At 47.0% G+C, this 15,987-nt stretch overlaps 1 protein-coding gene across 1 annotated transcript in view; it reads left to right on the top strand.

Moving 5' to 3' along the window:
* Positions 1-4,641: 4,641 nt before the first annotated feature.
* The window catches only part of ADCY4 (adenylate cyclase 4), a 337,742-nt gene continuing 326,396 nt past the window's right edge, over positions 4,642-15,987 (top strand). Inside the window, exon 1 of the mRNA XM_078644832.1 lies at positions 4,642-5,237. The gene's annotated coding sequence lies outside the window, so the exon portion shown is untranslated. The remainder of the gene's footprint in view (positions 5,238-15,987) is intronic.

Genomic DNA, 15,987 nt, shown 5'->3' with positions numbered 1-15,987 from the left:
ATGTAACTTTCTTTCTTAATTAAGTATGTGCCCCAGTTATTTTGGCAAGATATGCAAAATGTATGGTATTGTTAAGAACGAGGTCGAATTGTATTCTTAATTTTTTTTTTTTACAAACAACCAATATTGGCCTATGTCATTTTCTGTTCGCCATAGCAAAACCGTTGGCGCTTACTGGATTTGTGGGTTCATGGATTGTTTTGTAAGCATGAAATGAATAAAATATGTTCCAGGGTATTGAATCGCTCACAGCACATTCTACCGAGCCTGTAAGGTCTGGGAATAGACACTCACGTGCCATCAACCTTGAAGTGATAATCTGCTGGTTACGGCCTCAAAATAATATGGATCTCCATTTACAGAGGCATGGCAATATTGAACATATGTCGAAAGCCGCTTACTGCAAACCCATCATGGTCTCATTTTTAGACTAATTTACATAGAATGTTCTAATCCAGTTTGGGTTTTACAACAATTCTGATGTCTTTTTTTGCTTAATCATGTGTTTATAACTCGCCGTAAGAAAACTACAACTCACATATCCAACCCTAAACAATATACTGGCCTTCCCGTTTTTCTGGACAATATTCAGTATTACTAGCCACTAAACAATATGAAACACATCCAAATACAATATCAACAGTTTCTTGCTGTGAGGACGGAATTGTTTTAATGTTTATTACTTATTGTGCGCACTTTATGGATTTTACTAATGTTTTATTGTGTATGGTATTGCAATGGTTTGATAACGAATCACACAATAAAGATTATTATTACTATATTTTGCAATATCAAAAGTCTCTAGGACTTCGGTCAAGGAGAATACCAGAACTGTGAAGGGTGCTCAGATTCCAAAAGCACTATGGGGCCATACAAATAGTAGGAAGTGTTATAGTGATACAAATGCCTTAACATAGCACGTGTCCTTGCTCAAGGCTGAGTGTAAAAGCTTTGTTACTGCATTTACTTCTCGTCTGAGCTTTAGCAGCATACCTCAAAGGTTAGGCAAAATCTCAAACCTCATAATTGCTAGCACATAGTATAGCATCATGGGTCTTAATAAATATTTCCATGGAAGATCGGCCAAAATCATTTCCCCACTTGACTGGTGTATATGCTCTTTTAAGATCACTTTACACAACCTATTATTGTCGGCCAAAGCTCGGGCTAAACTGTCGGGTCCAACCTCCTCATTGAATAGGTTTACCTTTTCCTATCCACCGACGTATTGTGTAGCACTGCAGCTGATGTGGTCACTTTTTCATCGTACATCAGCTAAAAAATGAGAGGGTTACACTCTCTCACAGGTGTAGATTTGCAAATTTCAAAAATTCACAAACATTTTCAAGACTATTTGTGTTAATCTCTAACATTCACAGGTTTTCTGCAATACTGCTGAAAAGCTTTTCTGAATTCCAAATGACATCTATTCTGCAAGCTTAATTGTAAATCATGTACGACTGTACATTTGGAAAATGTGTTTAATTAAACGTTTTTTTCACAAAATGTTACCCCTTATGGAAGCCATTTTCCCTCCAATCCCACCAATCCGTTTTGGGGGGGTTTCTTTCCCACCTTGAAAGCCGAGTTACTCCTGCAGGAGTAAGTCTCTTGCTGGTTTTTATGGTAGCAACGGGACAGGGATAGGTTTGTATATACTCACAGGTTTAGATATTGTTTCTAAACTTTTTGTTTCTAAACTTTCAACAGCACCTACACTCTGGAGCACACACTCTACTTCCATGGTTGTATATTTACCCGTGCATAACACTACACCATTGTGTGGTAATTGTTTGAGTCACTTTTAGTTTATTTTTAATTAATTAATCTGACAAACTCCCTGAAAGCACTGATATGGAGGTTAAAAATGTGGGACCAGATCAGTGTCATTGAAGACAAGAAATCCACCCTCAAAAGTAAATCAGAAGACCTCCCAAAACTCACGAGGAAATAACCCCCTTGCACACCTCTAAGAATCTGTGACACTTACCCAAAATATCCATCAGCGCCTCCTAGTGGAGCACAGCCAGTGCTTAATTTGAGCCAGTGGTTTCCAGTGCTAGGCACCAGCACTTAAACGTCAGCATCGGAGCTTTTCACAGTCTGCCACAAGGTGGCACTGTCTGGCTAATTTAGAGACCACCATAACAACAGCTAATTAACATGAATGCAATATGCTTTCAAATGGCTATTACCTCCGGCCCAAGCCATTCTTATAGCTTTGGGGCGCCTGAAATAGTCCGAATTGATACACCTATAGGAGTATGACGGTTAGTAGTTGTGCTGTTGCTATCATTGCAGCATGGCAGGGGTGAAGTGTGGTGCCAACTGCGTTGGCTATCTAACGAGGGCCCTGGCACTTTTTTCTTTTCTTTTTTACAAATTAAGCACTGCAGCTCTTTCCCTCAGAGCCGCCCGTCCGCCCCTGCTCATCTCCTTGCTGCTTCACTGAGCTTTTATCACCACTGAAAGGTGTTTCCTCCATTACCAAGGAAACGTGGCCTCGCTCCACACAGCCCTGCTCCCGCCTGCCGACTCCCGATAACGGGGAGCGATCGATACCCGGGGCCGATGCCGGGACACTCTCCGGGCAGCACTGCTCGTGTTTTACCGTCAGCGACGCCCTTCCGGCACGACGAGTCCCAGCGAGAAATCACTACTTCGCAACCCGTTGGGAAAACACCTGGTGCATGTGCAGTTGTCCCCAAAATATTGCAAGGGTGGAGTTGGAATAGTTAATAAGAAGCCTCCTGCTCTGCATAAACCTACCGCCCTCCTTCAAGAGGGCCGGCTCGGAGGAAGTTACACTTTAACTTGCTCTTCTGGGCAGGTGTGCGTTTATTATTATTTACGTCACGTTTTTCCTCCGTGAAAGGACGGCTGCGAGTATTGTTGACAAGCGACGTGCGGCGCGCGCTCTGTATTGGGAAGGCAGCCGGGCCCGGCCACGTTACTTCCGCGTGAAAGGCGCGCGCGGGCCGAACTTTATGAAAGCGGGGCCTTCTAGTCTAGCTGCAGGTGTGAGGCACGCTTTTGTTTGTAAGGGTTGTTTCCAAATGGCGCCCAGACCTCCTCACTTCTTTATGGACACCTGCAGGGTTGCAGTGGGTGATGGGTAGAGTTGAGGTGCACTGCAGAGCTGGGAGTGGGCCCCAAGTGATGCAGGAGTTAGGTCCATCCGAGAGCTGCGCGTGGCATCTCGTGCTGCTAGTGGGGATCGAGGTGATTTGTCGGAGTCTGGAATAGGGGGAGTCCTTAAAGTCCATGTTGAGCTCTGTGTACGTTCCAAGAGGATGTGGGGTGGGTTTCGGGTCTGGACTTGGGGTGCGTTGAGAGAGCTGCATGCACCTGTCCCCCTTCCTCGACAGCAGGTCTTTGCAAGCTGGGACAGCAGCGGTGCACTGGAGAGCTCAGCGACGCCCCTACAGTCTGCAACAGATGGGCCAGTCCAGGTGCAACCTTAGAGCTTTGCCATCGTACCCCCTCCGAACAGATCGAGCTGTGGGCCAGAACCGTGGTATGAAGTCCTGGGACAGCAGGGCACTGCGGGCCGTGTGCGGGGTGACAGCGAAGGCTCCGCTTATCAGCACGTGAGTCCCACTACTGGAATAGCAAGAGTTCTGCTGCCCGGGACCGAGATGTACTGGCAGAGCTGTGTGGGGTCCCCACCCAGGGTAGCAGGAGGGCTGCAAATCCGGCCTGGGCTACTTTCAGCTGCGTGTGGCGTGGTTCTTGGAATAGCAGGGGGTGTCTTCGCTGAGGGCTTGATTACATTCGCTCAGCTGTAAGTCCTAGTGTTGGGAAAGCAGGGGGCACAGATCAGGATAGGGGTACATTAGCGGAGCCTTCTATGGGTCCTAGTATTCAGTATTCAGATAGAAGAGGGTGCTGGGGTCAGGATTGGAGTACATTGGATGAGCTGGTTTGGGGGAGAGGGGGTAAAGGGGGTTCTCAATCCTGCAACAGCAGAGGGTGCTGGGAGTCGGGACTGAGATGCCCTGCCGGATCTAAGTACACGTCTCGGGGCCTCTGGAATTATGAGATGCTGCGGGGTTATTGACATCATTATAGATGTGTCGCATTGAATGCATAATCTATCATTTTCTGCATAATCTACAGATTTTAACAAAAAAATATTTCTAGCTGAAACCTTTGAAAAGTTACTTAAAATGCAGTGACTCGTTGCCAGTTAGTGGAAGGTCCTTTGAAAAGGATCACTGGTCACTTTTCAGTTGCATGCAATGTGGGTACAACCTTTGTCCGGTGTTCAGAAGTGTAAAAATGGCAAAATAAGGAAATAATACAATCACAAGTTGTGCCGCATTAGCTTCAGGTAATACTATCACAAAATGTGCCGCATTACGCTTCTTAATTTTGCCTTCCCTTGCCGCATATTTTACTCAACCCTGCCGCATAGTTTGGCCCTCACTTGCCACATAGTTCCAATGGTCCTGGCCTCGGTACTGGGACGTGTCTTCTGGTCCAGGAGTGAGATGCACCGGCAGAGTTGTGTGCAGGTCCCAGTACTGGGACAGCGGGCGAGGTTGGATTGTGGTGCATTGGCTGAGCTGGTTTGGGGGAGAGGGGGTAAAGGGGGTTCTCAATCCTGCAACAGCAGAGGGTGCTGGGAGTGCGGAACTAGGACTGTGGGTCAGGTGTTGCCTCCGTCGGCGGCGAGTGTCTGAGCACTGCAACCGCCCTGGCTGCCAGCCGGGTAAGATTTGGGAAGAGCGCTCTGGGTAACCCTCGCCCTGACCTCCGGGAGAGCCGGGCTCCTGGCACGGACCTCGGATGCCGCGGGAGCCACCGTTCCGGGCGGGAGAGCAGCGCAGCCCTGTGCCCTGGCTGCCTGTCCGCTAATGGCGCTCTAATTGCCAGTGGATGCGTGCGGACGCGATGCTGCTGCCGCCGCCCGGGAGGCGTGGGCAGGGAGGGGCGTCCCAGGGAGTGTGCCCGGGCGCCAGCAGCGCCGCTCTCAGTTGCCGGGCAGCTCACGGATGGAGCTGAGCTCCCGCTCTCAGGCGGCTTCGGTGACATGTAATGCCAAACCCTAAGGACGGACCCCCTCCTCACAGTGGCCACGGGCGCGAACCATTGTTTTTGGAGAAGACTGGTTGTTTTTGCACTTCATTTTGGGCTGGCACCAGGTGACCTGGGTATGAAAAAGAACCGAGCTCCGCGGCTGTGGGTCGATTCTGGGTCCCAGTGACCCACCGAGGAGGCTGCGCGCGCCCCCGGTAAGTGCAATCAGTAGATGGCTCCTTGAGTTAGTTTTTTTGTTTTTATTCCACTGCCACTGTTTTATCTCCAACGCTGATGCGGAGTATTAGTCGATGTGGGTATATGTAGGTGAGGAGAATGTATGTGCTGTGGGGAGAGGGGGGTCATAAGTGAATAATTCCTTTAATAAAAGGGGCACGGTTTCCTGGCGAGGTGACCGGATGGTTCTTGGTACTGGGCAATTAATTCCTTCCAAATAAAAACCTGGACATTCAGATTGCCTGGGAAACGATAAGGAACGAGCGGTGTATTTCCTGCAAGTCCTTTTCTACCAAACAAATACCCTTCTCTATTTTCAGGTCCACGGGCTTCTCCGGGGCTAATCACAGTTTCTGAAAGTCCATTCCTCACCCTTTGTGTGCAGAATTCAAGCGGAGCTGAGGCTGGGCACCCACCCCTCACATTTAGTAATGGCAAATTGGTGTTTGGGAATATTCTGCCGGTCAGTTCCACTCGCCGTTGACGCACAGTGTTATCTTGTGCCGATTGCCTCTCTTCTCCCAGCGTGTATTTAATACCACACTGTGGAGAAAGCTTTAGAGACAACAGAAACACGTGAAACTTGGGGTTCGCAAGTCAATAGGTGACAGAGGCAATACAGGTACATTCGTACACCCAGTCACTGGAGGGGGGGGGGGTGGTATAGTGGGTTGTTAGTGAGACAGATCCGATGTGACATTATTTTAAATTTGTTCTGCTCCAGCGTGGGTCAACATGAACCTCCTCTTGGACGTGCCCTGTGTAGCCCTTATGAACGATGCAATTTACGAATATAGCATCTTTCATCGGACGGCGTCTTTGCGCTACAGTCGGTAAAATGCACTTTATGAAGGTAATCAGCTCACAAAGAGGCTCAACAGAACCCAAACTCCGCGCGTCAACCAGACCGGACACGCTGCAAACTAGGTCACATGACTTCATGCGTAATGAGATGCACGAGGAATTCTCTTCCAAGTCATTTAATTACTGGAATCCATCCGTTAAATCAGCTTCCATCCGCTCGCTGCTCAAAGCCTCCCTCCCGCGCGGCTGCCCCAGAAGCTGACGCGGACGGACAGCCACGGTGCACCCGCATCCCCCCCAGAGGGGCTCGAGACAACCTTTTATCGTAGTTCGATAGATCGTCTCCACTCTCCCCTCCCGCCCCTTGGGGTATCGGGCTGTTTATGCTTCACGTGAAAAGGTTATTATAAATCACAACATGCCAGCGCTATTTTATGGAGCACCCATTGCCACCATATTTCATCCTTTCAGAACTCGCAATAACATAAGGGCGACTCCCATATTAACGATACTCCTTTCAGCAAACACAGAATGAAGTTGGCACCCGTATGGTTCAAGCCAGGGACATGTAGGCGTCACTGCGATCTCAGCAGTAGTCGCATTAACCCAATGAGCTATGCTGCCTGTTACATGTTCACTGTGATGACAATTGCTATTTCTCTCGAGGGGCACATCTGGCAATGAGGTGGCAGGATAAAGGAATGTGTGCATGCCTCCCCCGCCACCTCCCCACGGGGCACGCAGCGCCTAGAAGCCAGGGCACAACAGGGAGGGTTCAGAGAGCGCTCTCTCAGGCTCGGATAGTCAGGGCTTTGAGCATTCGCCATAGGGTGGCTGCCTGGGTACGCCTGTGAGGTCAGCTCGCGTGGCGTGCTTGTATTGTAGCTTATGCACCTTCTAATGGCTTCAAAGCGCTTCAGTTCACAAGGGACGAGGAGGCGAAGGGAGAGGTGGGGCGGCTGAAAACGACGGCATGAGAAATGGGTACCTGTATATTGTAGGAAAGCTGAGCTGCCTTGCTGCGTTGCTATTTTCTTCTGACAAGCATCATCTAGAACGAAATGAGTATCAGGAGTTACAAGATGAGTATTCTAAAATGACGTGTAAAAATGTGGATTCATACAGTGACACATGAAATTCACCTTCACGTTATCTGCTGGTTTATTGGAGTCTGCACCCCATTCTGGTGTTGAAATATTGATATGTGAACCAAAGCAGTCCCTGCGCTGCTTCAAGGCACTACATGGAATAGGAGAGCAAGGGAGGGGAAAGACAAAAGAGGGCAGGACAGGAGAGAGGAAATGTAGGTGTGGGAATGGAGTAATTCTGTTCCTTGGGGGACTATAGGGTTAACTGTATCATATTTTGCAGTTTACTTTTGTAGTTTTAGATAGAGCTGTGCGTTTTATCCTTAGATTTCGTTAATCTTTTCAGTTCAGGGATGACGTGGCTACCCTTAGCACATGTTAGAAAGTATTTCTCTTTCTCAGTGGTAGGGGGAGTGGGCGTGTCCAGCCAGAAGGTATGCGGTGCTATATAAAGGCTTTGTATATATCCAAGCTTTGGTGGATGTCGTCTAATTTTATTAAATTAAATCCATCTAAAACTGAGCTCTTAATTACTCAGGCTGGTAGTATTACTCAAGGGCGTCTACACTGGGCCCTGGGACATGGGTCCCTCATCCACACCGGCTCAGACGGCATAGAAGCTTGCATCCCCTCTTGGGTCCCTCTTCCACACCCTCATGGGTCCTTCTCCCACACTCTTACCACCCCCTCATAGGCCCTTCAATGTCTTCTTGAATGCCACAGATCTTCAGCATTCCATCATTGGTCCCTCTTCCACACCTTCTCAGGTGGCATGGAACCTCAGCATTCCATCATGGGTCCTTCTTCCACACCTTCTCAGGTGGCATGGAACCTCAGCACTCCATCATGGGTCCCTCTTCCACGCCTTCTCAGGTGGCATGGAACCTCAGCATTCCATCATGGGTCCTTCTTCCACACGTTCTGAGATGGCATTGAACCTCGGTATCCCTTCATGGGTCCTCCTTCCACGCCATCTTCGATGCCACGGAACCTCAGCATCCCATCGTGGGTCCTTCCTCCACACCATCTCAGACGGCATGGAACCTCGGCATTCCATCACGGGTCCCTCTTCCACACCTGTGGCATCCCCTCGTGGGTTCTTCTTCCACACCTTCTCAGATAGCATAGGACCTCGGCATTCCATCACGGGTCCCTCTTCCACACCCTCTGCATCCCCTCATGGGTTCTTCTTCCACACCTTTTCAGAATAACATGGAACCTCGGCACCCCTTCATGGTTCCTTCTTTCACACTCTTGGCATCCCTTTATAAGTCCTTCTTTCACGTCTTCTTGAACGCCACTGAACCTCAGCATACCATCGTTGGTCCCTCCTCCACACCATTTCAGACGGCATGGAACCTTAGCGTTTCATCATGGGTCCTTCTTCCACACTCTTGGAATCCCCTTATAAGTCCTTCTTTCACGTCTTCTTGAATGCCACTGAACCTCAGCATACCATCGTGGGTCCTTCCTACACCCCATCTCAGACGACATGGAACCGTAGCGTTCCATCATGGGTCCTTCTTCCACACTCTTGGCATCCCCTTATGAGTCCGTCTTCCACGCCTTTGTAAACGCTACAGATCATCTGCATCCCATCATGGTCCCTCTTCCGAGCCTTCTCAGGTGCACGGAACCTCAGCATCTTCTCATGGGCCGGTCTTCCACATGATCTCAGAAGGCATGGAACATCGGAGTCCCATCACAGTTTCTTCTTCCCCACTCTTGGCATCCCCCTTATGGGTCCTACTTCCATACCATCTCCGATGGCATATAACCTTGGCGTCCTCTCATAGGTCCTTCTTCCAAGCCGTCTTGAATGGCACAGATCCCCACACAGAGTGTTGTCTGTGTGCGGGGGTGGAGGTGCGGGAGGGCGCAACCATTACATGGCATGGCTAGCATTGACTTAACATATGCACTAGGAATGCAGAGTTGCTTAGTAGCATGCAAGAGAAAAGATCTTCAGGAGTGTCCAGTATTCTTGGGAAACGATATACAAGATTATTTATAAAAAGACGAGTTAGTGTTTGAAATGTGCTCAGGAAATTTTGAAACTATATTAAAAAAAACTATGAAAAATTGCCCAGCATTTTTTGGGAAGATGTGACATTTTTAATGAAAAGGTTGCTTTTTTCTTGAAAATGCATTCATTACTTTGTGAGAACGTACCAGAAAATTGTGTAACAGTTTCCAGGATTGTTTGTAAATGTGCCCAGGATTATTTAAGAAAGTGAATAATATTTTTTGAAAAAGAGCTGAGGATTATTTTGAAAAGTGCCCAATATTCTATTAATACAGTCCTACAATATTTTCAGTAATGATTCGATAGTCTTAGAAAAATATGGCATCTATGATAACGTTTCCAGGGTTCCTGTAATAAATTAACAATACGCTTTGAACAATTGTACAGAATTCTTTGTTAGCTCCCTAGTATTCCCACAGAAATAGTGCAATATTCTTGGAAAAATTGCCCAAGAATTCCTAAAAAGGGCTCATAACCTCTTTAAATCGTAGCAGTCTAATTCGAAATGTGTATAGCACAAGCTGGTAGTGTGGTTATTGTTACGTTTTTAGATATGTGAGATTCTTAGAAAAAGGTGTTCAGGTGTCTGAAAAATTACACATGTTCTTTAAAAAAATGTATTGTGGATCCGCTGAAAAATATTCTTTCAAAATATATGCAGGATTGTGTAAAAAGTGATCAGGATAACACTTTTCTAGTTTCTTGAAAAGGTTCACTGGTCACCTTTCAGTTGCTTACTACTATATGTGGCCAGTGTTCAGAAGTGTAAAATTTGCAAAATAAGGAAGTAACACTATCACAATATGTGCCGCGTTACGCTTCAAGTAATACTATCACAAATTGTGCTGCATTAGCTTCTTAATTTGCCTTCTCTTGCCGCATATTTTACTCAACCCTGCCGCATAGTTTGCCCCTCACTTGCCACATAGTTCCAATGTCCCTGGCCTCGGTACTGGGACGTGTCTTCTGGTCCAGGACTGAGATGCACTGGGGAGTTGTGTGCAGGTCCCAGGACAGCGGGCGAGGTTGGATTGGGGTGCATTGGCTGAGCTGTGTGCGGAACTAGGACTGAAAAAGATCGAAAAAGATCAGATGAAAAAGAGAGCAACATTTAAAAAAACGGAGTTTTTTTAAAACCTCAGTGTTTTCCCATGATTCTCGAAAAATTATGCAGAGTTAATGAAAATGGTGAAAATCTGTACATAACTCTCTGAATCTTCAAAAAAGTGCTTTGTTTTCCTTAAAACTTAACTCAATATGTCAATCCCTTCTGATGACTCAATTTTTAAATGTTTGGTGACAAATCTTTGAAAGAGTGCTTTGGATGCTTCTTCGAGAAAGTGAAACTTCTTTGCAAAAAAAGCAGAATGTTTTAAATGATTTTTTTTTAAAAACTCCCAAAACATTATTCGAGAAAGAGCCAAGGAATTAATCCTGCAGAATTTGTCAATGACATTTACAGAAGTTTTTCAGAAAATCTTAAAGTGAGCAGAATTACTTAAAGTAGTATATTCTTCAAATTGTGTGCAGAATTCTAAAAAGTAAGATAAGGGCAGCAATGAGAAACTGCTTGTTCAGAATAAGCAGTGAATTTTCAGACTTTGTTGGCATGGGGTCACGTGTGTTTGTGTCCCTCCAACCACACCTCCGCATGTGTTCTAAGTGTTTTCCCATTGTAGAGCGTATGCAATATTCTTCCCAGAATTATCTTTAATTTCCATGGCAGAATAGTGTTTCTTGGGAACTCAAGAGATATACCACTCATGGGTGTTCTCATGCCCATATCTCCCTTACTTCTACACTTCTACACTTGTGTTCGCCACATCCTTGCACTCTAGGATATCAGTTGTTAATAGAGTGCACAGTCACCGCGGCTTTCAGTGCTTACTTTGTAAAACATTTAGTGCCAGGGCACTTCTCAGAAGGCCACTGCAACCTGCACCACTCATTGCCAATGACAGTACCAACATAACACCTACCCATCGCACTCCTGCAAGTCTTACAATTCAGACTATTTCAGGCCACACAAAACTATAATAATTGCACGAGAGGCTGGTATTGATCATTTTCAATGCGATTTGACTGAAACACAGTTATTGTGCTCATCTTAAAATTAGACAGTGGAACCATGTGGTTGACTGTCATTAGTGTGTCAACTAAGTGCCAGTGCAGAGCACCAGAAACCACCGGCTCAAATTAAGCACTGATGGTGCTGAAAAACGAAGTCCTTCATTACGATGGCAGTCAGACGAGTGTCCGACCTCCCTCACCACTGGCAAGGTGTCCGTCAGACAAAGAGTCTGAGGTCCCACCTGCCCTATTATGATGAGACTGCCATGCAAGCGGTCAAAAAGTGCCCTTTCCTACTGCCACTTGTGTTGAAGCCCAGGAAAATGAGTGGAAGAGGGACCCGTGAGGGCATGCCAAGGTTGTATGCCGTTTGAGATGGTTTGAAATAAGGACTCATGAGGGGATGCAGAAGGTGTGGAAGAAGGCCAATAACGGAACGCAGAGGTTCCTTGTCATCTGATAAGATGCGGAAGAAGAACCCATGAGGGGATGCAGAGAGTGTGGAAGAAGGACCCATAACGGGACGCAGAGGTTCCTTGTCATCTGATAAGATGCGGAAGAAGAACCAATGAGGGGATGCAGAGGTTCCATGCCGTCTGAGAAGGGGTGGAGAATGAACCCATGATGGGCTGTTGAGGTTCCGTGCTGTTTCAGAAGGTGTGGAAGAAGGCCAATAACGGAACGCAGAGGTTCCTTGTCATTGGTTAAGATGCGGAAGAAGAACCCATGAGGGGATGCAGAAAGTGTGGAAGAAGGACCCATAACGGGACGCAGAGGTTCCTTGTCATCTGATAAGATGCGGAAGAAGAACCAATGAGGGGATGCAGAGAGTGTGGGAAGATTGACCCTAAATGGGACGCAGAGATTCCTTGCCATCTGAGAAGGTGCCGAAGAAGGACCCATGAGGGGATAGAGAGAGTGTGGAAGAAGGACCCATGATGGGATGCAGAGGTTCCATGCCATCTGAGAAGGTGTGGAAGAAGGACCCATGATGGGATGTTGAGGTTCCGTGCTGTTTCAGAAGGTGTGGAAGAAGGACCCATAATGGGATGCCGAGGTTCAATTCCATCTGAGAAGGTGGGGAAGAAGAACCGGCAATGGGATGCCTAGGTTCCATGCTGTTTGAGAAGGTGTGGAAGAGGGACCCGTGATGGGATGCCGAGGTTCCATGCCACCTGGGAAGGTGTGGAAGAAGGACCCACAATGGGATGCCGCAGTTCCATGCATGTCTGAGAAAGTGTGATAGAAGGACCCATGAGGGAATGCAGGTGTGGAAGAAGGTCCCGTGATGAGATGCTGAGGTTCCATGCCGTCTGAGAAAGTGTGGAAGAAGGAACCATGAGGGGATTGCGAGGGCGTGGAAGAGGAACCCATGATGGAGTGCAGAGGTTCCATGTCACCTGAGAAGGCTTGGAAGAGGGACCCAGGATGGGATGCAGAGGATCTTTGGCATTGAAGAAGGCGTAGATGGACCTATAAGGAGAAGCCAGTGGTGTGGAATAAGGAACCATGATGGGATGCTGAGTTTTCATGCTGCCTGAGAAGGTGTGGAAGAAGGGCTTATGAGTGGATGCCGAGGGAGTGGAAGAAGGACCTGTGACGGGTTGCTGAGATTGTGGAAGAACAACCTGTGATGGAATACCGAGGTTCCATGCCATCGGAGGTGTGGAAGAGCGACCAAAGAGAAGATGCCGAGGTTCCATGCCACCTGAGAAGGAGTGGAAGAGGGACCCATAATGGGTCACTTAGCACCTATTCACCAAAACTTGGCCGCTTTGAGCTTTGGTACACAAATTTTCTGTGTCTATGGGGTGGTGTGAGAGGGTGTTCATAGGCATGCTCTGGCCCAGTGAGTAAGTTGGATGTGGAAAGAGTGCATGGCTTTCCATGCAGATGTGACCCGTGATGCTGTAAATCTGGCAATCTGCTGTCTAAACTCATGTGGAGTTGGTATATTAGATAGTTTTTGAGCAATTAATTGCAACAGGGACACCGTTCTTCTGACTCTCGTCTAGCTCGAAATAACCAGTGGAAGTGTGCAACAAGGTGAAACCTTTGTACAGGTCATATGGAAGAAACCCTGCACTATACGACCAACACTTGAGCCTGATTTAGAGCGGTGTCATACTGCAAGATCTACCTATTTCTAGAAGAGCTGTAACATTCTCTGGAGGCATTTCCTTCATCATACTATACATAGGGGACAGGAAGTCTCACTTGTGGACTCTCTCACAGACATTTTATTGCATGGGCAAAGTGGGCAATCGCCCAGGGCCCCATCTTCCAAGAAACCCTTGGGAAATGAGTTTTCTCTCTATTAGACCAGTGTCTATTCTATTTCTCCCTCTCAACATCTCCCCCTCCATCTACCTCCAACCCAATGTGTTCTTAAGGATTTTTAAAGCTTATTTCATCTGTTTTTGAGACCCTGTTAAAGTTTAACATATCATTCAGTATTGCTTGGCATCATACCAATTTGATTTTGCAAATGGGTAGTACAATTCAAATTTGTGCTGTACAGGGGCTGCCAAAATGTCTTGCCCGGAGACCCCAAAATTAGTCTTGCACAGAGCTTCCCACATCTTTAAAATGACAGTGAACTCTCCTTCTGATTTGCATTTTGTACAGAAATCAAAAGGGTATTTTTTACTGCCAGCCAGCCCTAAATCAGAACCTTAGAGGGATCTGCTGTGAATGTAATGTTAAGAATAGGAAAGTGCAGGAAGCCACTGGCCCCAGCTAGTCTCTGCAGAGGCCGGCCAACGCTGATTAAAGCTGAGCATGCACATCACCGCTTCCACCACAGGCCCTCGGTCAGCACCTCCAGCTTCCTCTACTGCCATTCCAGGCCCTCTCAGCACCTCAGCATAACCTGACACTAAATACAAAGCAACCTCTTTGCAGTGGTGATGGCAGAAGAGCAAACTTCCCCTTCAGATGAGGAAGATCACTGCTGCAAACAGAACCCTGAAGAGCTGGTCCTAGCTCGGGGAGTGCATGGGGAGCAAGGAAATGATGGCAATGCCCTGGGAAAGTGCCTGTGGGGCAGGGAGGTTAGTAGCCAACGTTTGTGGCTCAGTCATGTAACGTATAAGCCCGGGCGGAGAAAACCGCTCTGCCCGCGGAGTGTACGGAGATTTGCCTACTTCGCGTTCCACAGAGAACGCGGTGAAGGCAAATTTCCGCAGCGAAGCGGAGTTGGCCAGCCCCCGCCTCCACCCTGTCCCATTAACAATGACTTCTACATTAATAAAAAATAAATTAAAAACTACTTAACTATACCACGGCGTCCCTGGGCTGCCCTCTTCCGCGCCGTCTGGGTAATCCTCGAGAAAATTTTGCATGCTCGCACGCCCGCTCATGTGCATTTCGAAAGGATTACCCAGAGGGCAAGGAAGAAGAGGAGCACAGCCAGGGGATGCCACGGAACAGGTAAGTGGTTTTTCATGTAATTTTTATTAATGTAGAAGTAATTGTTAATAGGGGGGCGGGTGGGGGCGGGTGGCAAAGTGGAGTTTGTTCGCAACTCCGTGGATCACCGCGTAGCCCCACTACGCCCAGGGTTAGTAATGTACCGCTGCAGCGATCTGGATTAGACCCATGGTCACATGTTCAAATCCAGTGATCTACTCATCTATTCATGCTTACAAGGTTGATAGAAGGAGTACCATTGAGCTAGGTAACAAACATTTGGTATCGATAGGGTTGTAAGAATGCTTTAAAAACGCATATCTTATGCTATGTTTACTATCAATGTGGTTTCTGTAAATGCTCTTGCTCTTTTGCATAGAAAACCTGCTACTATTTACCCTTGTGTATAGGAGAGTTGCCACTGTTCGTATAATGACCTGCTGTCCTATGGCAGGGCCACTGGAATTATGCGGTAGGTTAGACCAAATCTGCACCCGGTGAGGACCAAATTATGCATCAATAAAAGGCAAATTATGAAATGTAATGCAACACATTTTGTGATAGTATTCTTTTATAAGTATGTCATTTTTTTGCATTTGCATGTTAACAATGCCTGGGCAAAGGTTTCATCTATAGTACCAGGTTAACATCCAAGTACAGTATATAAACAACTGAAAGGCGACCAGTCATCTTTTTCGTCGGGACTACCCCTGTGGGTCAACACGTGTCACTGTGATTTTAGTAACCTTTGATCCATTTGAGACAGAAACATTTGTTTTGCTAAATTCTGAAGATTATGCAGCCGATGATAGATTATGTGGCAAACGCTACAAATCTGTAATAATGCAGAAAAAGCAGCAGAGTCGCATATTTTCAGTGGCCCTGCCTTTAGGGAGGCCATGACACAGTCCCTGTGACAGTGCCCTCACTCCTGCAGTCAAGTGATGGAAATGCCTTTGTACTGTGTTCTCTTAGGTGTTGTCCCAAAGAGCGGTGTTGAGGCTGTCCTTTAAAAAATCTCTGGCTGTGTAGTGAAGTGTGGCTACCATCTCTGGAAAGATTCTACAATTCTGTAGAGAAGCACTGGTATTCTCTGTCCCTGTAAAAATGTCCTGCGGTTAAGTACAAAAGTACCAGTACTGTCCTTTAAGAGTCCAGCAGAGCTGTTAGGAGTGCTTATGGATGTATAGGGACTAATGCACACTCATGAGAATAGATTCCATCTATTCTGACAAAGGAAGGTTTTAGGTCAAGCCTACCACACCAGAACCAGCTGTGTAGTTGCAGAAGACCTATTGTCAGCATATCATTTTGCAGTGAACTTAAAGC

This window comes from Lissotriton helveticus, chromosome 5_1 (assembly GCF_964261635.1).
Source record: "Lissotriton helveticus chromosome 5_1, aLisHel1.1, whole genome shotgun sequence".
In the NCBI taxonomy this organism is placed as follows: Eukaryota; Metazoa; Chordata; class Amphibia; order Caudata; family Salamandridae; genus Lissotriton; species Lissotriton helveticus.
Note: the sequence above shows the minus strand (reverse complement) of the source record. Positions and strands in the feature narration are given on the sequence as shown.